Source organism: Phyllobates terribilis, unplaced genomic scaffold (genome assembly GCF_046119375.1).
Source record: "Phyllobates terribilis strain yellow unplaced genomic scaffold, ASM4611937v1 Scaffold_5__5_contigs__length_657084704, whole genome shotgun sequence".
NCBI lineage: Eukaryota > Metazoa > Chordata > Amphibia > Anura > Dendrobatidae > Phyllobates > Phyllobates terribilis.
In genome coordinates, this window is record NW_027362765.1 from 441,764,471 (window position 1) to 441,791,494 (window position 27,024).

The window sequence follows — 27,024 nt, forward strand, 5'->3', positions numbered from 1 at the left end:
GGGTCTATACTGAAAAAAAATAATGAAATTTGCAGCATGCAGTAGTCTGCTAGGTTTTACGAACGGGAATAATGCATGCAATGTGAAGGCAGCAGCTGTGCAGCCACAACCGTCATTATGCAAAGCAAAGAGAAAATAGGAGTAGTATTCCGGCATAATATCAGAGCATTCATTGTTTATAATACTCTATAAGACTATAAGGGCATTTGCCCTCAATTTCTGGCTCAGATTCACTTTATTTGTGACCTACATGATACAGGACGGCTCTTTTCATATATTTATCTGCTGTATATATCTTATATCACTATGAAAATCCACACCTAAAATGGGCATATAAATGGGCCCATGACCCGCTGTAAAAAAAATAAAATAAGACTTCTAAAAACAAATCTGCTCCGTTCGTTTCTCATGGAAAACTTTCAAAATATGATGCAAGTCTAATTCCCGAAAGGATTGTAATGTTACGTGCCAACGTGTGGTGTATAAATAGCAGTAGGGATCGCAGACTGCAAAAATATATGTAAAAAAACAAACCCCAAAAAACCCACTACTCCCCAAAAAAACAAGGGGTAGAAAATACAACCTTAATCCTTAGCTCCCCTTATCACATATTGGCATACTGTGTCTAGTCATTCCAGAATCTGCTGAGGACACATTTGTACGACCATTAATACATCTGATGTAACTGAATCACCTTTATTTTTAGCATTTGTCGGTGGTGGGTGTCCAGCAGCAACTGTGGAGTACCTGGAGCCCAATCTCTGAATGCTGGCACATGGGGGCACTATGAGAGCTAGAACAACCACCAGTATGTGGCTTCAGAGCAGAGGTGTAACATGACGCTTCGGGGCCTCAATATAACCAGTAACCGGGGCCAACATCCACCACTGGTGTCTGCTTATCTGGTATGCGCTCTACCTCCGTGTGCATTCAGGACCACTCCACCCATTGTTAATGGGAGCGAGGTGGTCACCCATGTGACCCATAATAGTGAATGGAGAGGTGGTCACCATGCACGCTACTACTATATTGAGACTAGGGTTGCCAACTTGACTTTTTATTTTTTTCTGGACAATTTACCGAAAAATCACAAACAGACAATATTTTTTTAAGGACACATTGGAAAACCATAATAAATCATTATAATTATGAGTGATACACGTCCACATCCCATTAATCTGATATTAAGACATTGACTGAATTCACTGTAAACCATACATGTTAAACACCGGCCTGTGGGCCACATCTGGCCCGCAGGGTGGTTATATTTGGCCCGCAACATCAGAACCACCACCGCTATGTGGGGCCATTATTCTGTGTGTAGGACTATGGGGTCCATTATTCTGTATGGAGGACTATGTGGGGCCCATTATTCTGAAAGGAAGACTACGTGGGGCCCATTATTCTGTATGGAGGACTACGTGGGGCCCATTATTCTGAAAGGAAGACTACGTGGGGCCCATTATTCTGAAAGGAAGACTATGTGGGGCCCATTATTCTGCACGGAAGACTATGTGGGGCCCATTATTCTGCACGGAGGACTATGTGGGGCCCATTATTCTGCAAGGAGGACTATGTGGGACCCATTATTCTGTATGGAGGGCTATGTGAGGCCCATTATACTGTATGGAGGACTATGTGGGGCCCATTATTCTGCACGGAGGACTATGTGGGACCCATTATACTGTATGGAGGGCTATGTGAGGCCCATTATACTGTATGGAGGACTATGTGGGGCCCATTATTCTGCAAGGAGGACTATGTGGGACCCATTATACTGTATGGAGGGCTATGTGAGGCCCATTATTCTGCACGGAGGACTATGTGGGACCCATTATACTGTATGGAGGGCTATGTGGGGCCCATTATTCTGCACTGAGGACTATGTGGGGCCCATTATTCTGCACGGAGGACTATGTGGGGCCTATTATTCTGTATGGAGGACTATGTGGGGCCCATTATACTGTATACTGGTTGGCCCGAAACAAAAAAGTTACCTATTTTTACAAACTCACATATAATATCTGGATGGTTTGCAACCCTGATTGAGACTGCCATTCTCATAATAATAATTCTCATAATCAGTGGGGGGTCTAATAGGTTGGATTCCCAGCAATAATACATTTATCACAAAGGCTGTGGTTAGGGACTAAAGGTTTGTGTAATAAGGAAGACTGACTAGGGACATGGACTAGGAAAGCGTTCCTGGCTTGTAGGTGATAACAGGACAAACACTTTCAATTCTGTCTCTCAGTCACTGCCCCAAAGCCCCACATGCACCTTAGATGAACGATCTTTTGGCCGGCAGCCATTTCTCCCATACACCGGAGCGCTCGCTCCTGTGTGCTCTATGAGAAAAGCTACTGCCAGAAATCTCTGTCGGTGGGTTATCTCAGGGAAAGCAATAGGATTGGCAGTCCGAAATTGTACATGCCGGATCATTATCTCCTGCTATCATACACATTAGACCAGTGTTCCCCAACTCCGGTCCTCAAAAAGCCACCAGCAGGTCATGTTTTCAGGATTTCCTTAGTATTGCCCATGTGATAATTGCATCCCCTGAACAGGCAATAATTCCATCACCTGGACAATACTATGGTAATCCTGAAAACATGGTCTGTTGGTGGCTCTTGAGGACCGGAGTTGGGGGACACTGCTTTAGACTGTTGGCCGAACCCATCATCGATATCAAAGGGTTCAGCCGACATTAGTCTACTGGGTATGGTGGGCTTATATTTCCACATACACATTAGATGAAAGTCAACTGAACCTGACAATCTTGGCAGACCAGCCGACCACCTGATATATATGGGGGCCTCCTGACTCTCCCATGTCAGGCAAGAGAAGGATCGGGCAACTGGAATTTCAACATCTGATCATTTCGATGTCAGTGGAAGTTGCGGCCAGATATCCCTTTATCTTCTCTCCCCATTGAAAAATCATGAGCTGATCGCTCATTGTACGGGAGAGTCGGGATAGACAGTGGTCTGCCGAAAAAGCATTTGGCCAGCAGCTATCTTGTGTATGGCCAGCAGTTATCAATGCTTGGCAGAAGAAGCCCAGACCTCAGCATTTCTGAAGAGCATGTGAGGTTCAGAGAGCACGGGAAATAATAGCTCTGCTCGTCTCCCGCTTTTTCTGTATGCTGCCTGCATAAAGGAACGGAAATAAGAGCTGCACAACCTGACAGAACCTGGATTTAACAAGCATTCACTCCGTATAGCAACACAGATTCGGCAGAGTCAACGCTTGCAAAAGTTTATTTCCCCCCACTGTGACGCACTTGTAGACATTTACTGCTGTTTTAATGATTGCAGTGAAACCAAGGACTAACTATTGTTTCAGTTTTTTGTAGGGTGGGCTAATACAGCACTAGTACAGAACGATCATGTACCTCTGCACCATGTGGCGGCACATGACATAGTAGGGACACTGTATGCTGCTGTACAAGTTCATGGCCCGGACACGCACATGGATTCAACGGCTGCGGAAATTTTCATAAACATTTGTGAACGTCAATAGTAAGTGATTTAAATAAGCCAACTCCTACATGTCTTTAAGTTCTTCCAGTTCAGTGGGTCCTTAAAATGCAAAATTGGCTTTACAACACAATTGTAAGCCGGTCAGTAATGATAGGGGTTGTCAGGTGCTCCAAGATCGGATAGCAAGGCCCTGCAGTAAATGGTCCGTGGAAGTCATGGTGGCAAGCACACAATCATGGTCAAACCATGGAAAAAAGAGAATAAAATGACCTTATGAAAAACAAGTATGAATCTGGGGATGGCCCTTAAAGGGGTTGTTACATCTTGGACTTTTATGACATCCACAGCATCTGACAAATGCAGTCCCACATGTATATCGAGAAAGGGGCCTCGTTATGCGCTGCCAAGAATGGAGAGGTGACGGTGCAAGCACATCTCTCTCTTCTCGCTTGTATGGGGGTTCCAAAAATGGCCGTGCAAGCAAAAATTTCCATACATAGGTATGTGCATATATACATATATATTTATTTATTTTTTAAACAGCGTCACGCATATGTGGCCATCTCTCTGGTTTGTTGTCACACCATTCAAATTTCTGCCCCCTTGAAGTCAAGTGGTAAATCAGAAATGGTGGTTCTGGACCCCTATTTTAGTGATTGGCGGGGGTCCCAGTAGTGTGGTGTAAGCAGGATTGCGGATGCAATAGCGCAGAGAACGAGGAAACAGTGGCAACTTAACCAACACTTATTTATTTCATTAATACAACTAAACAGCTGCCTACGGCACAATATCAATGAACGTAAAAAAGAACGATGAAAATACAATGAATTTGACTACACGGAATATTTACACAATTCGAACTGCACATTCCTATTCCTATTATTACAACTAAACACTAGTATCATCAAAGGTGTCTTAACCCTAAGTGCGTCACCGACTATCTGGCCTGTGACCATCGTCACTCTATAGGCAATATGAAAAGTGATACACGCCCTAAAGGGAGTATCATAATACTCCACCGTTAGGCCGCAAGTCCTGGATCTATGAGTCACTTTGCACGTCCCTCATGCTGGCTGCCTCAGTCCCCTGAAGCACGGCCCCGGACCCTTGTTTTTGTACTGTGAGACTACACTGGAGGTTACAGCTCACACGTATGTCCCTCTTCTGCGACCTGGTGGTCTTTCTTTCAGCCCTGGCTCCGCTCACTTGGTTGGCGTCTCCCAGCTCCAATCTCTCGTCTCCGGTCCTGCTCACCCAGGTCTGGTCTCTCAGTTCCTTGACTCGGGTCTAGCCTCTCATCATGGCGGCTATAAGCCAACTCTGCGGCTTCACACTTCTGTCCTTCTACAGGTCCAGGCGTCGATTCCTCCTCTTCACCACCCTCCCGAGCCTTTTATACTTATTAATGCACCACAGCTACAACCTGACCTGGTGTCTCCTTCAACCTCTCCCCTCTGGAACCATGTATGTCGTCTTAAAGTTTCAGCTGTTATTGCTCTCGCTACTTTCTGTTGTCCTACAATATTTAACCAAGCAGATGGCGGCGCCTGCTTGGAACTGCGGGAAGCTCTCTTTTTGTCCACCTCCTTACAGTGGCTCACAGGGATCAGGAATTTATCAATGCCGTTTATGTTGGCATAATAACAGCAGCTGCAGACTTATACTTTTTGGACTGTGTTGAGCAGACAGCAGATTGCGCAGTGATAATTCTCAGAGTTTGTCGATACTGGACTGCGTGACCTCTCAGGTTCACTAATGTCAGCCTCCCATCCACGTCGTGATGACGCAGATCATCTTCGTTGTATGTCCCAAGGAAAACAGTTCATTATCCCACAATGTCTGAGTGCTGATGATTCTGCTGAAAGCTGAAATCTACAACAGTTTGTAGGAAAAAAACCTTTACCATAGGAACTATATTACAAAGTATCAGACAATGATAATTACAAAAAAAAATGCATTTTTGTTTCTTACTTTCTGTGATGAAAGCCGGCCGGTGGGTGCAGCTCTCTGGCGCCCCCTTACCTCTCAGGTCAGTCAAGGTACTGCACCTAGAGAAAGTAGTGCCAGGAAGCTGCAACCAGCGCAGGGAACACGGTAGTGTGTTATCCCTTCAACGTCACTAAACCGTAACGTCACTACACAGCACAACTCGCTAGCGCCCTCTTAGCCTCAGGTCAGTCAAGGAACTGCACCTAGGATAAGCGGTCGCCAGGGAGACTGTCCTGTAACCTACTGGGTATCGGGGCCCTCTGTAGTGAGGGCGGTATATATATATCTGAACCTCCGTCCGTCACTACCAGCCTTCCCCAATCCCCAGTTGGTATGCTGCCACCAGTCCCTATTTTAGATATACGCCCAGTCCGTGAATGGGCCTATATCGGGTCAGGAACCAACCCTGGGTAGCGTTTTGGCTTGAGCCGAGCTCACACGGACGTGCGTTCGTTATGCAGAATAAAAGGCAGGCCCACAATTACTTGAGGTAATTGATTATAATAATACACTAGATACACGATATACAACTAAATATACACAGGTATAAGGTCAGGCTAAACTATACAACAATGGAATACAACACACAGAATCACCACAGCATATCAGTTACCGGTTTCTTGATTTTCTTGTGACGCAGGGAGAGGATTCTGCGGTCGCAGGCACGGTTCTTTGTTACAGGCTGAGGCCTACCACCGCATGGTCAAACTGCTCCTCCCCTTGGTGGCCTCAGCTGGTGCTCAGATGTTCAGCACACCACTCTTGGGTCAAAAACTGACTTGTCTCTTGTCTGTCCTGCTATCTTACCTGCCCCGTCCCGCCCACTGCTGGTGAGGTCAGCTGGCTCAGTCTCCACCCTCAGGTCTAACTTCGATCAGAAGCCCAAATTCTATGGAACCCAATAACTTCTTCTGGGATGGTCTCATGATACCCCCAGGGGTTCCCATGGATTCGGGCCGCCGTAACCGACCTTTTGATATCAATTATGATACCATACGGTCCTCAGGAATGGCTCCGCGCTATATCTTGGCTTCCAGAGCACGTACAAACGTCTACCGCGGAGGCTTGTGTGCGCATTGGCTCCGGGACGCCGTGATATTTTTTTATTGGCCCATCCCATGCAACATGCGTGTGCTTTTCATGTTTCTATATCTTATGCCTCCATGCTTGTGACAGACAAAGAAACTAGTCCTATGGGACAAATGGTCAGGTACAGATAGACGAAGCACCCCCCCCTGCTGGCTGTGTTTCCTCTCGAAGTCTTTGAAGCTCCTAGCATTCAAGTGTTAAGTAGGCTTCTTATCTTACAGGAGCCTGGATGGGGGGAAACTATCTAGTTGACGTTTTAACAGAAGGTCCCAAGGGTGGGGGCTGCTGAAGTGTGGCCATCCCTGGATATGATTTATCATTACCAAGATGGCGGCTACAGGTTCATCACACCTCCCCCTATACGAGGGCGCGAGGGGGTAGCACATTCCTGTGTTCCCCCGTGCGTCCTTCTGCACCCTCCCCTTGCCGGGATAACCCGTCAGCGTTACCGTGGTCACGGCCTCTTCTGTGGCGAATGGAGAAGTGGTACTGCTGGAGAGCGAGGCTCCAGCGTAGCAACCTGCCATTCGACCCAGAGACCGTGTGTAACCAGCTGAGGGGGTTGTGGTCCGTCTCCACGGTGAAATGGCTCCCGTACAAGTAGGGCTGCAGACGCTGCAGGGCCCTTACAATTGCCAGGCATTCTTTTTCCACCGTGGAGTAAGCCACCTCCCGGGGCAGTAGCTTCCTGCTCAGGTACAAGACAGGATGTTCCTGGCCTGTCGTGTTGACCTGACTTAGCACAGCACCGAGGCCAAAGTCACTGGCGTCGGTCTGTACCACAAACGGCCGGTCGAAGTCGGCAGCTTGCAGTACAGGGGAGCTACTTAGGGCGGCCTTGAGTGCCCCGAAAGCTGTCTCGCAGGCGACTGTCCAGTCGACTGCGACGGGCAGCTTCTTCTTGGTGAGGTCCGTCAGGGGCTTGGCCAGGGTGCTATAGTGTGGGACGAACCTCCTATAGTACCCGGCGGTCCCCAAGAAGGACATCACCTGCTTTTTGGTCCTAGGAGTGGGCCAGGATGCGATGGCATCCACTTTCCCCGGTTCTGGCTTCAGAACCCCCCCGCCTACCCGGTGACCCAGGTAGAGGACCTCACTCATGCCCAGCTGGCACTTTTCCGGCTTGATGGTCAAGCCTGCCCGGTGGATCCGACCGAGCACCTGCCGCAGGTGCTCTAGGTGATCCTCCCAAGTGGGACTGAAGACTGCAATATCGTCCAAGTACGCAGCCGCGTACCCTTCAAGTCCCTCAAGCAGCGTATTGACCATCCGCTGAAAAGTGGCAGGGGCATTCTTCATGCCGAATGGCATCACTGTGGACTCGTACAGTCCAAAAGGGGTGATAAAGGCAGAGCGTTCCCTTGCCGCGGGGGTCAGAGGAATCTGCCAGTACCCCCGGCTCAGATCCATGATGGTCAGGTACTTAGCCCCGGCCATCCGATCGAGCAGGTCATCGATGCGTGGTATGGGGAAAGCATCGGTGGCCGTTACAGCGTTGAGCCCCCGGTAGTCCACGCAGAACCGTGTAGTTCGGTCCTTCTTTGGTACGAGGACTACAGGCGAGGCCCACGCGCTGCTGGATGCCTGGATCACCCCCAGCTTCAGCATCTCGTCTATCTCTTGGCGCATGTTTCCCTGCACCTCGAAAGAGACCCGATATGCTGAACGCCGGATCGGCGGGTGATCGCCAGTGTCCACGTCGTGGACAGCCATCTCAGTCCTTCCGGGCAGGCTGCTGAACAGCCCCCGGAAGGGGTGCAGGGTGGTCCCCAGCTGGGACCGTTGGTCCTCCGTGAGCTGGTGGCCAACCCCCACATCCTCGATGGACCCACCCGCCTTGGCTTGGGTGAGCAGATCCAGGAGGGTTTCTACCTCTCCTTCCTCGGGAAGGTTGCACACTGGGTGGGCAGTCGCTTCCCGCTCATGATGAGCCTTCATCATGTTCACGTGGAAGGCCTTCCTCCTTCCACGGGCGTGATCCAGGGTGACCAGATAGGTGACGGCATTGCGTTTCTGGTGCACGAAGTAGGGACCTTCCCAGGCTGCCTGAAGCTTGTTCTGTGGTACGGGGACCAGTACCCACACCTTTTGACCCACCTGGTAGGTCCTCTCACAAGCATTCTGGTCGTACCACCGCTTCTGGTCGGCCTGGGCCTGGGCCATATTGTCCTGCACCAGCTTTGCCAAGGCCATCATCCTGTCCCGGTGGCGCACGACATACTCGATGACCGACACCTCGGGGGTGGCCAAATCCCCTTCCCATGCTTCCTTCACCAGAGCCAGGGGGCCCCGTACCCGTCGCCCGTACAGGAGCTCAAAGGGGGAGAACCCCGTTGAGGCCTGCGGAACCTCCCGGTAAGCAAATAGGAGGTGTGGGAGGTAACGCTCCCAGTCTCTCCCGTGGGAGTCGACCAACATCTTAAGCATCTGCTTTAAGGTGCCATTGAACCGCTCACACAGGCCATTAGTCTGTGGGTGATACGGGCTGGCCACCAGATGTTGCACCTGCATTTGCTTACAGAGGGACTCCATCAGCCGCGACATGAACTGGGTCCCTCGGTCGGTGAGCATTTCTTGGGGGAAACCCACTCTGGAGAAGATCTCCAGTAAGGCGGTAGCCACCTTGTCGGCCCGAATGGACGACAAAGCTACCGCTTCCGGGTACCGGGTGGCATAGTCCACTACCGTGAGTATGAAGCATTTCCCGGAGTGGCTGGGAGTGGACAGAGGTCCAATAAGATCCACAGCAACCCTCGAGAAAGGCTCTTCGATGATTGGCAGAGTTACCAGTGGGGCTTTGGGGCGCGGCCCCGCCTTCCCCACCCTCTGACAGGTGTCACACGAACGGCAGTAGGCACCCACCGTGGCTCCCATCCCAGGCCAGTAGAAATGCTGAGCTATCCTGGCCTTGGTTTTAGCGATCCCTAGGTGTCCGGCCATCGGAATCTCGTGTGCGATCCGCAACAATTCCGCCCTGAACGGATAGGGTACCACTAACTGTCGGTCCCTGGGCCACGCCTCCGGTGAACCCTGCTGGACCGTTACCCGGTACAGCCGTCCCTGGTCCCAGACCACCCGCTCGCAGTCTGACTCCATGGGAGGCTGTGCCGCCTGTTCCTTGAGAGCTTTCAGGCTGTCGTCTGCTTCCAACGCAGCCTGAAATTCCTGACTTGATGTGGCCAGAATCGACGAAACTGCCACATCCTCTGTCAGCCCCTCCGGGCATGTCACCTGGCCGCTGTCTGACCCGGCAGACACTTGGTCAGAAGTGGGGAAGCCGTCGGACCTCTGCAAGGCTCCTTGGGCTCCGGCGCTCCCACTCCTGGTGACAGCGGCTATGACCGCTGTGACCGTGGGTAGTGCCTGCTTCCCCTCTGTTTCTGACCAAGCCGCCCGATCAGGCAGGCTTCCTAGGCCTTTGGACATCTCGGATGTGGGGAACTCCTGCCCTGGGGTCTTACCTGGCGGCTCCTCTCTTGGGACACCCCCACCTCCCATGGCCTGTTCCTCCCCCTGCAATGGGCCTATACTCAGCAGCCTGGATACCCCTGGGAGCCCTACACTGCCGGTAGCTGCCCCCCTCTCCATCCCTGAGCTTCCCTCTACAGAATCCTGCCCGCCCCCTCCCTCACCGGAGGACAAGAGGTCACGGCACGCCGGCTGAGCACCTCTGCGGGCATCCCCACACTCCCCACCTGCTTTCACTAACCCTGTTTGTGTTGTGTCTGTGCAGGTGTTACCCTCAGGTTTCACTCCCTCCTCCTCAGCAGGACACACACTACATACAACATGGTTGGCATTAGCAGCAGACAAATCAATACACTCTTGGGGGGCCGAACTTGGGGGTTCAGAGGGTACATACTGCGATACTAGACGCCCCAAGTCGGTCCCTAATAAAACATTTGCGGGAATATTTGGCGTTACTCCCACCTCCCGCATCCCCCTTCCGGCACCCCAGTCCAAATACACCATGGCAACGGGAAGTGCCGGCTCCACGCCTCCAACCCCGGAGACGGAAAGAGTCTTTCCTGGTACCAAGTCCTGGGGGGACACCACCTCAGGCCGTACCAGTGTTCGTTCAGCGCCCGTGTCCCGCAGTCCCATGACCGCAGAACGGCCTATGGTGACGGGTTGGATGTTGTCCAGGGACCTACCACCACCCCCTCCCACACACAAAACATTGGGCGCTCTCTGGGACTGGGATGGGGTCTTTTGGCGCTGGGGACACTCAGCCCTAAAGTGTCCTGGTTTGTTGCATAGATGACAACGTCTTACGTCTGGTCCTTGCCTGGAGAGGGCAACAGGGGGATACACCCCTTGTGTTCTAGGGGCCGGGGAAACAGGGGCATGACTGGGCTTACCCCCTCTCCAGGTGCTGCTGGCAGACTTCTTCAGCTCAGGCGCCCTGTTATTGGCATACTCGTCTGCCAGGGCGGCTGTAGCAGAAGCCCCTGTTGGTTTTCGGTCACGGAGGAACCGTCGGAGGTCCTCTGGGCAGTTCCACAAGAACTGCTCCGTGACGAACAGTTCCTGGACCTCCTGGCGGGTAGTAAGCGCTAGACCCGAGGTCCAGTGCTCTGCGGCTCTCAACAGCGCCCGCATATGATCGGTCCAGGTGTCCTTGGGGCCACGCAGCAGGCTCCGGAACTTCTGGCGGTACGACTCGGGAGTGAGGTTGTACTGCCGGATCAGGGCCCGCTTGATGCAGTCGTAGTTCTGTACCTCCCCGGCAGGTAAGTCCCCCAAGGCATCCAGGGACTTACCCCTCAAACGGGGGGTCAGGTATCTGGCCCACTGATCCCGGGCCAGATGGTGCTGAAGACAGGTCCGTTCAAATGCCACCAGAAAGGAGTCCAGGTCCCCATCCTTCTCCAGTAGAGGGAAGTCCTCAGCTCGGACTTTGGACGACTTGGTCTCCTGATGGGTTGGTTGCTCTAGCGGAAGCCCCCGCTGGGCCAGGTCCAGTTGGTGCTGGCGCTCCGCAGCTCGCTCTGCACGCTCCGCAGCCTCCCGGCGCTCTGCAGCTTCACGCTCCGCAGCCTCCCGGCGCTCCGCAGCTTCGCGCTCCTCCTCCGCTGCCTTCTCTGATGCTGCCAGGAGGGTTTTGTAGACGGCATCGCCATGAGACTGGAGACTTGCCATAGCCGCTTGTAAAAGGGCTTGTGATCTGGACAGGCTGGGCTGGGTAGGTGGTGGGCAGCCCACTGCGGGACCGTATACTGGGGACTGGCTCCCTGAGGTGCCCGGGCTGGACTCCTCCTCGCCATGAGTAACAATGTCCTCCCCTCCTGCCACACGGACCGTAGCATTAGCCTCCTGCAGGGTCTTGCTCCTGGTGCCGTCTGCCATCTTGGTAACCGACACCGCTGCAACCCTGAGTTTGCACACACCTTGTTATACTTTTAGCCTGACCGTCTAACGTTGGGCTGACCTTAAGACTCCAGCAGTGGAAGTTACCACTGGCAGTCTTTAGTGCCTGGGAGTAGGGGTCCCACAACACTATTATTCTGCAATCCCACCGCTCTGCCACCAATGTGATGAAAGCCGGCCGGTGGGTGCAGCTCTCTGGCGCCCCCTTACCTCTCAGGTCAGTCAAGGTACTGCACCTAGAGAAAGTAGTGCCAGGAAGCTGCAACCAGCGCAGGGAACACGGTAGTGTGTTATCCCTTCAACGTCACTAAACCGTAACGTCACTACACAGCACAACTCGCTAGCGCCCTCTTAGCCTCAGGTCAGTCAAGGAACTGCACCTAGGATAAGCGGTCGCCAGGGAGACTGTCCTGTAACCTACTGGGTATCGGGGCCCTCTGTAGTGAGGGCGGTATATATATATCTGAACCTCCGTCCGTCACTACCAGCCTTCCCCAATCCCCAGTTGGTATGCTGCCACCAGTCCCTATTTTAGATATACGCCCAGTCCGTGAATGGGCCTATATCGGGTCAGGAACCAACCCTGGGTAGCGTTTTGGCTTGAGCCGAGCTCACACGGACGTGCGTTCGTTATGCAGAATAAAAGGCAGGCCCACAATTACTTGAGGTAATTGATTATAATAATACACTAGATACACGATATACAACTAAATATACACAGGTATAAGGTCAGGCTAAACTATACAACAATGGAATACAACACACAGAATCACCACAGCATATCAGTTACCGGTTTCTTGATTTTCTTGTGACGCAGGGAGAGGATTCTGCGGTCGCAGGCACGGTTCTTTGTTACAGGCTGAGGCCTACCACCGCATGGTCAAACTGCTCCTCCCCTTGGTGGCCTCAGCTGGTGCTCAGATGTTCAGCACACCACTCTTGGGTCAAAAACTGACTTGTCTCTTGTCTGTCCTGCTATCTTACCTGCCCCGTCCCGCCCACTGCTGGTGAGGTCAGCTGGCTCAGTCTCCACCCTCAGGTCTAACTTCGATCAGAAGCCCAAATTCTATGGAACCCAATAACTTCTTCTGGGATGGTCTCATGATACCCCCAGGGGTTCCCATGGATTCGGGCCGCCGTAACCGACCTTTTGATATCAATTATGATACCATACGGTCCTCAGGAATGGCTCCGCGCTATATCTTGGCTTCCAGAGCACGTACAAACGTCTACCGCGGAGGCTTGTGTGCGCATTGGCTCCGGGACGCCGTGATATTTTTTTATTGGCCCATCCCATGCAACATGCGTGTGCTTTTCATGTTTCTATATCTTATGCCTCCATGCTTGTGACAGACAAAGAAACTAGTCCTATGGGACAAATGGTCAGGTACAGATAGACGAAGCACCCCCCCCTGCTGGCTGTGTTTCCTCTCGAAGTCTTTGAAGCTCCTAGCATTCAAGTGTTAAGTAGGCTTCTTATCTTACAGGAGCCTGGATGGGGGGAAACTATCTAGTTGACGTTTTAACAGAAGGTCCCAAGGGTGGGGGCTGCTGAAGTGTGGCCGTCCCTGGATATGATTTATCATTACCAAGATGGCGGCTACAGGTTCATCACACTTTCCTACATTTGTTTTCGGATAGGATTAATAATCCAGAACATACATATGCAGCACACAGTTGTACCCTTGGCTGCCTATTTCCACATGACTGAAGCGCTAATCCCACCTGACTGATCACAGATCACATTTCATTGCCTCGGGACAAAAAAAAAAAAAAAAAGAAAATAACATGTAAGAAACACCAAAGTGAGAGAAAGTGACCAAGTGGAACATCCTTCCTCATAATTAATCTCTAAACCTCCATTACATTTATGCACACACTCCATTAATCATGGGGGGAAACAAGCTGTTTAGATGAAGCCGCTCTTCCATATACAGCTATGGACGAGGCCCTTATATAGATGTCCTCTGCTCCCGAGGAGCATTGCTGTTCTGCTCAGATTAGGGTTTTATTACCATTATTCCCAGACATGGAGAAGCACGAGCACTTTAAAGGGGTTTATTCAAGCTTCTAATATAGTGTGTTTAATTCTTTAACTATTTAAAAGATCTCCGTTTGTAGTCAGTGAATGGAAATTAATGTTGTGTCCCTAAGTTTTCAAAGTGTAGAGATAAAAGGGTTAGGGAGCAGAGAAAAAGAGCAATAGGGTCTTATCTGGTTTAAATTTTACAGAATAAAAAGGTTATGCTATCTTGGTTAGGTTGTGTTCACACAATGAAGTTCAAGTATACAATCCAGCTGCTGCAGGTCCGCGGGTCTTCAGAACAGATACATACGTGGAGAAAGGAATTTTGGTTATTCTGCGCTGCTGGTAGGTAGAAAGACAAGTCCAGGTACAGACAAAATACATTTGCGGTTGTTATTTTCGCGACGCGTTTCGAAGTTTACATACTTCTTCTTCAGGACAAAAAACCATCAGCCACACCATTTTAATGCTTTGCAGCGCTGGGGTCCTGGGTTCAAATCCCACCAAGGACAACATCTGCAAGGAGTTTGTATGTTCTCCCTGTATTTGCGTGGGTTTCCTCCGGGTTCTCCGGTTTCCTCCCACACTCCAAAGACATACTGATAGGGAATATAGATTGTAAGCCCCAATGGGGACAGTGATGATGATGTCTGTAAAGCGCTGCAGAATATGATATTGTCATATAAGCTTTTCGGTGGATAGGTGATAACTTGTTTTCACCAGACAACACCGTTAGTGACTTGACTTTGCATCACGAATATTGTTTTTTTATCATGTTACATATTAAATAATAATATTCTGATTTTTTATATTATTTCTTCATTATCACTTTAGACGCAAATTGAATAATGTTAGTAAGGTTCAATATGCACATTAAAATGATGATGCCCTTGATAGACCGTCCATCCACCACGGCTGTGTACCACTGTAATGTACTGGCCTAAAAATAGCATTAAAGCAAAAGAAGCCGGCCCATATGCAAAGAGCTGCAAAAAAAACCCCCCAAGCTGAAAATAACCCCCCTAACTCCATGGCTACTGCCATAATAGCTGCACATACACAGGATTAATTACACTTATGCTTGTGTAATGCAAATGATTCATGACCGGGTGACCTAAACCTAACACCACGGGGTGATATCCCTGTATACAGACTGCTAGACTCGTTTTTCCTGTGCCACACAAAGCAGCAAAGCAGTGCAAAGGAAAATCTCTGGAATTTTTCACAAAATATGATCTTAGTCCACCAACATGGGCCTCATGTATTAAACGGTCCCGGTGCTGATAGCAGCCAATTAACATCATCATTTGTATGTACGGATATCAACGCCCTATTGTTCTACTGATCACTAAGGGGGTGAGCTCATACCCAGACAAGCGTATTTTCATTGAATACCAATTGGTAGGCTACCACTGAAAATCAAGCAAGTAAAATCCTTTAAAGATGATGATGTCACCAGGTCGAACGTCTCCAGGTTTTGCGCTTATTTTTATTTTGTTGTTTCTGAGTATCCTTTTTTTTTTTTTACTCCCCCCCCCCCCACCTATGCGTTTCCAGAGATATAGGCCTTTTTAATTTTGCATTTATTTTTATGGTATTTAACAAGCTCACAGGGTCCTCCGGGAGCGTGCCTCACAGGGTCCTCCGGGGGGGCGTGCCTCACAGGGTCCTCCGGGGGGGCGTGCCTCACAGGGTCCTCCGGGGGGGCGTGCCTCACAGGGTCCTCCGGGGGGGCGTGCCTCACAGGGTCCTCCGGGGGGGCGTGCCTCACAGGGTCCTCCGGGGGGGCGTGCCTCACAGGGTCCTCCGGGGGGGCGTGCCTCACAGGGTCCTCCGGGGGGGCGTGCCTCACAGGGTCCTCCGGGGGGGCGTGCCTCACAGGGTCCTCCGGGGGGGCGTGCCTCACAGGGTCCTCCGGGGGGGCGTGCCTCACAGGGTCCTCCGGGGGGGCGTGCCTCACAGGGTCCTCCGGGGGGGCGTGCCTCACAGGGTCCTCCGGGGGGGCGTGCCTCACAGGGTCCTCCGGGGGGGCGTGCCTCACAGGGTCCTCTGGGGGGGCGTGCCTCACAGGGTCCTCTGGGGGGGCGTGCCTCACAGGGTCCTCTGGGGGGGCGTGCCTCACAGGGTCCTCTGGGGGGGCGTGCCTCACAGGGTCCTCCGGGGGGGCGTGCCTCACAGGGTCCTCCGGGGGGGCGTGCCTCACAGGGTCCTCCGGGGAGTGCCTCACAGGGTCCTCCGGGGGGCGTGCCTCACAGGGTCCTCCGGGGGGCGTGCCTCACAGGGTCCTCCGGGGGGCGTGCCTCACAGGGTCCTCCGGGGAGTGCCTCACAGGGTCCTCCGGGGAGTGCCTCACAGGGTCCTCCGGGGAGTCCCTCATCACAGGGTCCTCCGGGGCGTGCCTCACAGGGTCCTCCGGGGAGCGTGCCTCACAGGGAGTCCCTCATCACAGGGTCCTCCGGGGGGCGTGCCTCACAGGGTCCTCCGGGGGGCGTGCCTCACAGGGTCCTCCGGGGGGCGTGCCTCACAGGGTCCTCCGGGGGGCGTGCCTCACAGGGTCCTCCGGGGGGCGTGCCTCACAGGGTCCTCCGGGGGCATGTCTTTAGGCTTCTCTGCCATTATTACCCCTTGCTTGAGTCATGTCCTCTTAGCAAAGACCATAAAAAATTAGCACTAAATATAAAAGGCCCATATGTCTGGAACAATATAGCAAATTTAAAAAATAAAAATAAAAAAATGGAATACTCTGGGAAGCAACCGGAATAAAATAAGAGTAAAACCTGGCCTCTTTTGACCTGGGAACAGGTCTTCTTTGAAGAGGTATTCTCATATAATGTATATAGTTATGTATATATCTACATACAAGCCAACTGTCCTGAATTTGCTGGGTCTGTCCCAATTTTTTAGAAACATTCCTGGCAAATTTGTGGTGTCTTGGGCAAAAATAGAAATAAAAAATCCTTAAAGAAGTACTCCTCCCATCAAAGTTATTATCCTCTTACTATATTGCAATCATATTATATAGCACAGTGTACTTACAATTGCTCATTATTATTTATTTATTTATTCATTCAGCTTTCTACTCAGTTAATTCTTCTCTTTTCCATCAGGTCTATGGCATCAAGTGGTTAAACACAGACTATATGAATCCTTCAAAGCTCTATGTAGAAACAGGAAGTATCTTTTCCCTGCATGAGTCATCATTAGAACTACAATTCTACATCACTGAAAAGTCCCTGGCAGGAGGGAGGACCTGAGCGGCTGGGTGAGCAGTTGAACAGATGATGGAGCTGGGCTACCAGGGACTTTGCTGTGATGTAGAATTGTAGTTCTAAGGATGACTCATGCAGGGAAAAGATACTTCATGTTTCTACACAGAGCTGAAGATTCAGCTAGTCTGTGTTTAATCACATGATGTCATAGATCTGATGGAAAAGAGAAGAATTAGCTGGGTAGAAAGGCAAAATGAGCAATTGTAAGTACACAGTGATATATAATATGATGACTGCACTATATTAAGAGGATAAAAAACATTCATGGGGGGAGGAGTGCTTCTTTAAATTGCCAATAATGTATCTATCCATTTACCTCAAACTATTCTAATATCTATTATTCTATTCTCTCTCGCTCATACTGATCATTTATCGATCATATCTATGCCATATCTATTATCTCTCGCTCACATATCTATCTAATATCTGTGTGTCTGTGAATTGACAAGTTTAATGGGATAAAAATTGTACATTTTTAGAACATGAAATAAAGATTTTGGGGTCAGAATTTGGGACATTAAACACTTTCATTTAATCTCTACAGAAGTAAAATAAATGTGGATGTAAACAGAAGGGATGAGGTTCTCTTTCCAGCATTGCCTGCAGTGAGTCATCCTCACCCCGGCTCCCATCCTTTCATCCATTATTCAAGCATGGGTTGTTGTTTTTTTCAGCGCTCTCATGTTGGGTCTGGGATAGAACAAAGTGGATGATTACAATCATGTCACATGGCTACTCGAATATCCCCAAATAACAGCAGCGCAGCATGAAGCATAGCTGCAGAGGAGTCATGTCAGGTCCCAAAAGAAAGGTGTCAGGAGATGGCTTCCTCCATTACAATAATGCAAGGTCAAGAAAAAAAAAAAAAAAAGAATTGTTTTAGAAACAGGGAATTCCAGCAATCCCTGAGGTTCAGCTGCAAAACAAATCTGCAGAAATATAATTTGAGAGCAAGCAGGGCTGGGACGTGGGGAGAGAGTCCAGAACATAACAGGAAATGTTCATCAAGACGCGGCAAGAGACTTCAACAGACATTGTTTAAAATTTCAAATAAATACAATATAATGCGGGGGAAATACAGGCCCAGACCCCTGGGATGTAGCAGAGCTGAGACGGTCACTTTGCATAACCCATTGATTATGACATGACTAGGGGGAGGTTAAACGCAGTACAACCAGTCAGATTATCCTCTCTCACTTTGCATTGGACCTTTCTGTAAAAAGCAGTATTATTTAGATTATACTTTGCTTTTATATCGCCATCACTTTTATACCATCATCATATATTTTCAGACATCATCACTGTTCCCATTGGGGCTCACAATCTACATTCCCTATCAGTATGTCTTTGGAGTGTGGAAAAAGACCCTAGAACCCGGAGGAAACCCACGCAGACACCATATCTCCCAACCGTCCCGGTTGCCACGGGACTGTCCCTCTTTGAGAGCACAGCCTTGCGTCCCGTCATGGCTCAGCGGTTTTCCTGGCTGTGGAGGGTGGTGGTGGGGGAGTTGAGGCGGTGGAGCAGCGGGCACTGGTAGTAGCCGGCAGCTGCAGCTACCACGTGTGTCCGCTGCTAAAGAAAATGAATATCCACTCCTCTCCTCTCCTCGCCCATGGGAGTGGAGAGGTGTGAATATTCATTCTCCTTAATAGCGCACACTGTCAATCGCAGCCACCGGCTTCCTGCTGGGGCTCCGCGATCCTGTGTGTCCGCTATTAGAGAGAATGAATATTCACTCTTTTCCATTCTCATGGGCGTGGAGAAGAGTGAATATTTATTCTCTTTAGTAGCTAGCACAAAGGATAGCGGAGCTGCAGCAGGAGCGCGGCTGCTGCTGTGTGCGCTATTAAGGAGAACTATTCACTCCCATAGTCCCGGCGTGGAGAGGAGTGAATATCCCCAGCTCACCTCGGCATCTGAGGGCACATGGCAGTGATGTAATGCGCTGCCCAGATGCTGACATGAGCTGCTGGTAGACAGGACACAGCACTGGACCAGAGCAGAGGGTGGAAGGAAGGCGAGTATAATTGTTTATTTTTTGCATGTGTGCAGTGATGGGGGGCCATGTATATCAGGACTGGGGATGAGGGGGCCATACATACCAGGATTGGGGATGTGGAGGCCCATGCATACCAGGATTGGGGATGAGGGGGCCATGCATACCAGGATTGGGGATGAGGGGGCCATGTGTACCAGGATTGGGGATGAGGGGGCCATGCGTACCAGGATTGGATCTGAGGGGGCCATCCATACCAGGATCAGGGATGAGGGGGCCATGCATACCAGGATCAGGGATGAGGGAGCCAGGCATACCAGGATTAGGTCTGAGGTGGCCATGCATACCAGGAATGGGGATGAGGGCAGTCTGCTGAATGCCCCTAATTACCAGCGCACCTCTGACAATTCCTCCTGCCAGGGGAGAAAGAAATGGTAAATGGGCGTGGATTGGGGTGTGACCAGGGGCATGGCCCAAATGTTGTCCTTGGTGGGATTTGAACCCAGGACCACAGCACTGCAAAGCAACAGTGCTACCCACTGAGCCACCCAATGTAATTTCTGTGGATAATGGCTCTACTTTCCTCTTCAATGTGTATGGTACACTTTTCTGCATTAGGCAAGAGCTACATGGAAAATTTTTGGCTACGACAGATCTCAAGGCCACAGAGCGCAGAATATGCAGCTATGACTATGGGAATAATAGCAAGTCTAAAAAAAAATCCAATTCGTTCCAACTTTTTGCAGGTCGCAATGCAACCCCATACACTTGCATTGTGCGGCATACAGCGATCTTTGTTATTGGGTACCCCAAGTCTTATTTTGTCTGCACTGCAATAATTATAAAACCCTGAAATGACAAATTCCTCTCTGCTACATCTGCCTATGCACATGTGCTAGTTTCCAATCCGACCCGCAGTAATGTGCAGTTAGTTTCCGGCGTTAATAACACGCATGAAAAATCCGCTCTTATTCCACTTTGACTTTCATCCACTTTCATCACTGACCTCAATACTGCAAAATAATGAATGCTGCAAACGTTATATTCCCTGTGGCCATCTCAGACTACAGTAGCCTAATTAAAATCATACATGACCTGAAATATGGGATTTTCTTTCCTTACAGGGCAGAATGGGTTGATGTGAAAGTGTGGTGTAAAAGGGAAGGCAGGAAATCGCTTTCCCACAAATCTGGACATTGGGCCTGGATAACATAAATCTGATCTTTCGCTGCACAGCAGCTCCGCTACGTGCTTTGAACTAAAACCGGCCAATGGCTGCGGCTGCCATCAAAAATAAAAAATATGAAACAGGAGCTGAGGATTATTGATCCCACATGACATCAAATGGACTGGCTGAACCATCATCATCCCAGGCTAATCTTATTTTACCAATTGCTTCCATTCTCTCATACACTTTCCAGTGACAGGAAGAGGTTATTTACAAATACCATTTCAAGAAGTTCTAATATTAAACAGTACCGGAGCAAAACCTACATACAGTACCGCATGTATGCGCCGCTGTACGCTACCGTCCCAATGAGTACACCTTGTTGCGGTGGGATGGTTTTTATGCTTTTTTTTTATCAAAATAGTGTTAACTAAGTACCTGATGATATTTACATGTACTATTACTATTTATTTCTTTATTTTTACTTACTGTAGGGTATATGCTCATTTTTTCTTATTCTTTTTCTTGGGTGTTTATCTATGAAATGGCCACAGTGTGAACGTGTTCTCAGGCTGTGTGCCCACGTAGCGTTTTTCAAGCGTTTACGCAGCGGAATTTCCGCAGCGTAAACGCTTGTTAAACGCTAGGTAATCCGCACCCCATGGTCCCCAAGGGGATTCCGCAAGTTCTATGCCCACGCTGCGGATTTTTCCGCAGCGTTTATGCTGCGTTCAAAAATCCGCAGCATGTTCATTAATTTTGCGTTTCCGCAAGCGGAATTGCCTTGTGCAATGCATTAAAAACGCAAGGCAATTCCGCATTTGGTAAACGCGCGATAAACGCGCAATAAACGCGTGCGGAATTCCGCATGCGTTTTTCCGGGAGAGGACATGCGGAAATGAAGCAGAAATTTTCTGCTTCATTTCCGCAACGTGGGCACATAGCCTGAGGCTATGTTCACACATTATAGTTTTTTACTGCGTTCATTTTCTGCAGCAAAACCTGATCTCTTGGCAAGAGGTTCTTCAGGATTTTTGTTGCTGTTTTTTTTGTTGCGTTTATTTTCCACTGTCTTTTTCTCTCTGTTATGCATGTACATAAAGTTCAGTGAAAAAAAAAAAAATCTCATTCTGGTTTAGGCACAAAAAAACGCTGAAAACTTGACACCTGCATTTTTTCCAGTGTTTTTTCCAACACCCATTACTTCCAATGCTGAAAAAAACGCTGAAAGAAGTGACATGTTCTATGCAAAAAAATATGAAAAAGCACAAAATCCTCAACAAAAAAAAACATGATGTGTGCATGAGATTTCTGGAACCTCATAGACTTTGCTGGTTCTGCAAAACGCAGCTGAAAATGTGCAAAAATAACCACATCAAAAACAGCTGAAAAAAACATGATGTGTGAACATAGCCTTACACTTTGCACGTATACCAGCTTATAGTTTTTCTTGTATGTGCAGCGAAATCCTCCGAGCTTTACCTTGGAAAGCGGGGGTGGTCTTCTCAAAGAATATTACCAGTATAGAAAGGTCTGGATAAGGTGGTCTTTACAAAGAGTTGGTCTTTTGGAGAGCTTTTAGTGTATATATATATATATATATATATATATATATATATATATATATATATATATATATATATATATATATATATATATATAAAATTTACACATACAAACTGCTCATATGGGCAAAGAGCTTACAATCTAATTGGCAGGTGGCAGTTTTCGAGACAATGAATCACATATCGTGCAATCTAATCTGTCTAATCTGTCAGACAGCGCTAATAACATTACATTAGTGATACAAAACAGCCTAATCTTTAGATACAATCTTCAACATTGGATATACAGACCAGACACATGGCTGGAGGGGGGTAAAGGGGGATCCAACACTTCGCTTTTCCATGGCCTAGTATTTAGATTTAGGGCTGAAAGTTCGCCCTAAGGGAAGGAAATCCTAGCAGTCGCATCGATCTAGACTGTAAATGTGATATCACAAAGTGGAATCTTTACTGTAGGCAAAAATATCAGATATAACAATGAGAAAGGGAATGGAGCTATTCAGCTCTGCTACATCTGTTCTATTATCCACAAGTGCCCATCTAAAGACACTCCTATTAGATGGACACATTAGATCGTCCATAGACCTTCCCCTTCAATATTCGTTTTGGGATGAGCAAAATAATCTCCTCTTATAAAGAGAGCGCTGGAACCTTAAACCCTGCTCCAGACTGGAAACTTGAGACATGAAAGTACTTTCTAATATGTGATCTCCAAGTACATACATAAACGAGTCACATTTTCCAAGCCCAGCTGTCTGAATGAGACTTTCTTTGTCTGACTCTTTTTTTTTTCTTACAAGCTGTGAAGTTTATGTAAAATAAAAAAAAAGTAAAAGTCTCAGTGTCAAAGATTCCGACATAAACATCCGGAAAATCTGTGTCTGGAGATGGACAGGGAAAATGCAGACATTAGCGCAGACTGCAGGACACTACCCCATTCAGTGCCAATGTGGCTACCCGCTGCATGCAATGTGCTCCTACCTTTCTTTTCCTCCTCCATGGTCTTCAAGATTTTGTAATTTCTAGACTGCTCCCCAATGAAAGTGCACAGAGCACTGTACAGTCTGCAGCTTCCTCCCTATTAGCGGACACACTTTCCAAACAGCAAAGTCTTTGGCTCAGGTTCTTGCTAAACTGATCAAGTTTGAAATTGCTGCTCTCCTCCCTCCCTGCTGGCTCACTCCCACCCCCATCCTCTTGTCAGGACTACCCCCCTCCTCCCAGGATTGACTGTATATCCAGCCCACTGCCTGGATCTGTCCCTTCACTGGCCTCAGAGGAGAGAAAAAACAGGCTACCAGGACTAGTCAGTGACCACCAACAGTCAGGCATCTGCAGCGCACAAATACAGCTTTTGTATCATTAAAACCGCACTGTGCTGACCTAAATAACTTCAGATCTGCATCAATGTCCACCAGCCATACGTGCACAGCTCTGCCCGGAGAGAAATGGGGAGCCAGACCTCAATTAATGGACATTTTGCACATCTAGGGCGCTCTAAAGTTTTCATCGGACTGCTTTTTTCTTATGTGCGTGTGTTTTAAATACTTTAAGTTTACAATATACTGAACGACTGAAGATGATCTATATATATATATGCTGCAAAGTAAGAATGCTTTAAAAAATAGAAGTATTAATGGTTTATTTTTTATCAATTAACAAAGTCATCGAACAAAATAGAAATCTAAATCAAATCAATACTTGGTGTGACCGCTCTTTGCCTATAAAACATGAATTCTTCTAGGGACACTTGGCACTCGCCCAGCTTTTGAAGGAGCCCGGCTAGAAAATTGTTCCAAACATCTTGGAGAACTAACCACAGATCTTCTGTGGATGTCATTTGCGCAAATCCTTTTGTCTCTTCTTGTAATCCTACACAGACATGATGATGCTCTTTTAGATGGTAAAGGGTAATCACACCAAATCTTGATTCACTTTGTATTGTGTTAATTGATACAAATAAACTATTAACATTTCTATTTTTTAAAGCATCCTTACTTTGCAGCATTTTTCCACACCTGCCGAAGACTTTTGCACATTACTGTATATTTTATGCTGATATATATTAATAGTGCTATTTCCATTGCTTATACAGCACCAACACAGTATTGGTAGAAGCATTGTGCCCCCTCCACATTACACCTCCAGGAGCTTTTAGGACATCCATAGACATTAACATGGAGTTAGTCCCCATTTTGCAGATATAACAGCTTCTTCTGGGAACACTTTCTACAAGATTATGGAGTATGTATTCTGTAGGAATTTTTGCCCATTCATCCAGAAGAGCATTTGTGAGGTCAGACTCTGATGTTGGGGGAGACTGCTGGGCTCACAATCTGTTCTAGTTCATCCCATGGATGGGGTTGAGGTCAGGGCTCTGTGCGGCCGGTCGTGTTTTTTCACACAAATCTACTCCAACCTTACCTTTATGGATTTTGCTTTGTTCTCTGGGGCACATTCATGGGGAACGAACTGTTCCCACAATGTTGGAAGCATACATTTGTCCATAATATCTTCTATGCTGAAGTATTAAGATTTCCTTTCAATGGAACTAAAAAGCCAAAGACGACCCCTGAAAAACAACTTCGTAGTGTGATCCCTCATCCTCCAAACTTTACAGGTGGCACAAAGACGTTCTCCTGACATTCACCAAACCCAGACTCATCCATCAGATGTCATCCAGAGAAGTGTAATCCGTCACTGCGCAGAACACGTTTCCTCTGCTCGAGTCCAGTAGTGGTGGCGTTACACAACTCCATCCAACGCTTGGCATTGTGCTTGGTTTAGGAGGGCCATGAAGCCCCCGCCTCATGGATTTCGTGCTGATGTCCATGCCAAAGGGGTTTGAACTCTGCAGTTATTGATTTAAAAGTGTTAAAGACTTTTGTGCACTATTCGCCTCAGCACTCGGCAATTCTCCTCTGTAACATTTTCAAGGTCTCCACTTTGTGTTGTGGTTCCTAAACGCTTCCAATTTTCGTCAGCTGAGATCAGTGACTGGCTGCAGCAGTTGACATGATGGTGTCAACGGGGATGTCAGCGCTGCAGCCAAAACCCTGAGACTAGAGCAAGCACCAGATCCAATGCTATCGGATTTTATTTACAAGACATGAAAAGTTTGGGGTCCACTTTTCTTAAAGTTGAAAACTCCTTAATATTAATAAGAATAATACCCTTTAATAATAAGTTAAACTAAAGGGGGACTGAGAAAACTCCACAGAAAGAGAAAAGTAATTAAAAGCATTGGATCCACCACATTTATTAAGAAGTGAAGACCTCTTGGTGCATATTTGGCTCCTATGCACCCCAAACTGAAATCTATGTCATCTATAAACTGCCCACATCCCCTTTTAGAAAAATGGTGTTGTCGGAGCAAAAAGGAGCTACATTTGGGGATTCTATAATGCCATAAATTGTCAAAAAGCCCCTGATAAATTCTTACAAAAGGGGTTGTATCAGTAGGAGAACACCTACAGGGTGCAGGTAATATGACTGTGCAGGTCCAATTTGTTATCACTCCATGATCATGAATATCCTTTAATACTATCACTTCCTATTAAGAGAATATCACTATTAAAAGGGTTCTTTTATCTGGGGATAGGTTGGAACACGCCATCATGCACATTATGGTTGTGCCAAAACTGGCGCATGGGAATAATGAAACTGCAAATGGAACTTACAGATTTATTAGTGTTCAAAGTTTTGCATCTTAGCGGCTTAATGTTCTACTTATGTAACTGTAATTACCCTGCATAATATGAAGGACGGCAGCGCTAGCTAAATATTGATGATGAGAATAATGAAATAACTGGGAGGATGTGTGGTTAGTTCTACTAACAATGCAGCGCTGTAATATTGCAGTACTCTGGTTTTTGTTTTTTTTTTTTGCTTTTTTTTATCAAATTCATGATTTCTTTTTGGTTAGGGTAACACTTAAAAAAAATAAATAAAAAAAAATTTAAAAAGTCCTGCTATATCTCTGGCTGGGAGGCTTCTTCCTGCAGCAGAATTCTCCCTGAAAACCATGAAAGGGTGAAATTCAGCCCCAAACCAAAAGGTCCTTCCTTTTCATGTAACAACTTTTCAACCCAATCAAACCAATTATTCATCGATGGTTTGAAAAGTCTTTGTGCGGATCCTATATGTCATTATCGTGGGAGGAGAGGGGTAATGTTATAGGAACAATGCTCCCCAGGAGAAGGTACGCGGATTAAGGCTATTCCAGAAGAAAGGATCTTGTGGAGACTTCCATCAGGACGCTCCTTACAGCCGCGGAGAGGAGTTCCCCTCTGGTTGATGAGGAGCGTCATTCTATTCTAGCAAAAGGCAAGAACTGGTCCACTACTTTTACTTAAAGAGTAATCATTGTTTTAATTTCAGAATTCAGTAATACACATGAAAATAAGAAACTTTCTAATATATCTTATCAGCGAAATCCGTTCTGAGGTTTCATTCTCAAAATTCTCAATTCCCAAGTAAAATCTGTATTCATTGAAGACAGCATGCTACATTACTGATATAGGAAATGGCAGTTAGTGCTAATAATATTCATGAGATTCTATGTAAAAGGGAGGGGCAGGAGCTCTACCTCTAGTTTCTCCTTCCTTCTCCATAGAATGTTATGAGCACTAACTGTCATCTCCTACCTCAGTAATGTAACATTCTGTCTTTACCAAATACAGATTTTACCTGTGAATTGAGAATTTTGAGAATTAAAGATCAGTCCAGACAGAGAAAAAAGATTTCTCCCATCAGATGTATTAGAAAGTTTCTTATTTTCATGTTAACTACTGATTTATGAAATAAAAATGGCAGTTACTCTTTAAGGCACCCACCCGAACACAAGTTGGCAGTTGGACGAAAAATTCACACAACTTACAGTCCCCTACAGCTTACAGTTACCTTTCTTGCCCCCCTACCATACATAGAACAATAAAAAAAACACCTACCAAACCACCGACATTCCTCCGCACTGCTGCCCTGTCCCCTGCTGGTCGCACCACTGCCCTGTCCCCCTGCTGGTCGCACCGCTGCCCTGTCCCCCTGCTGGTCGCACCGCTGCCCTGT

The 27,024-nt window shown here is 47.9% G+C and overlaps 1 protein-coding gene across 2 annotated transcripts in view; it reads right to left on the reverse strand.

Annotated features, from left to right (window-relative positions):
* LZTS2 (leucine zipper tumor suppressor 2) overlaps positions 1–27,024 on the reverse strand; it is a 172,348-nt gene that overhangs the window by 36,101 nt on the left and 109,223 nt on the right. The window contains exon 1 of one of the 2 annotated variants that reach the window (XM_073685296.1): positions 22,939–23,122. The exons of the other annotated variant lie outside the window; for it this stretch is intronic. The gene's annotated coding sequence lies outside the window, so the exon portion shown is untranslated. Of the gene's footprint in view, positions 1–22,938; positions 23,123–27,024 lie in introns of those variants that run through there. 2 annotated transcript variants of the gene reach the window in all.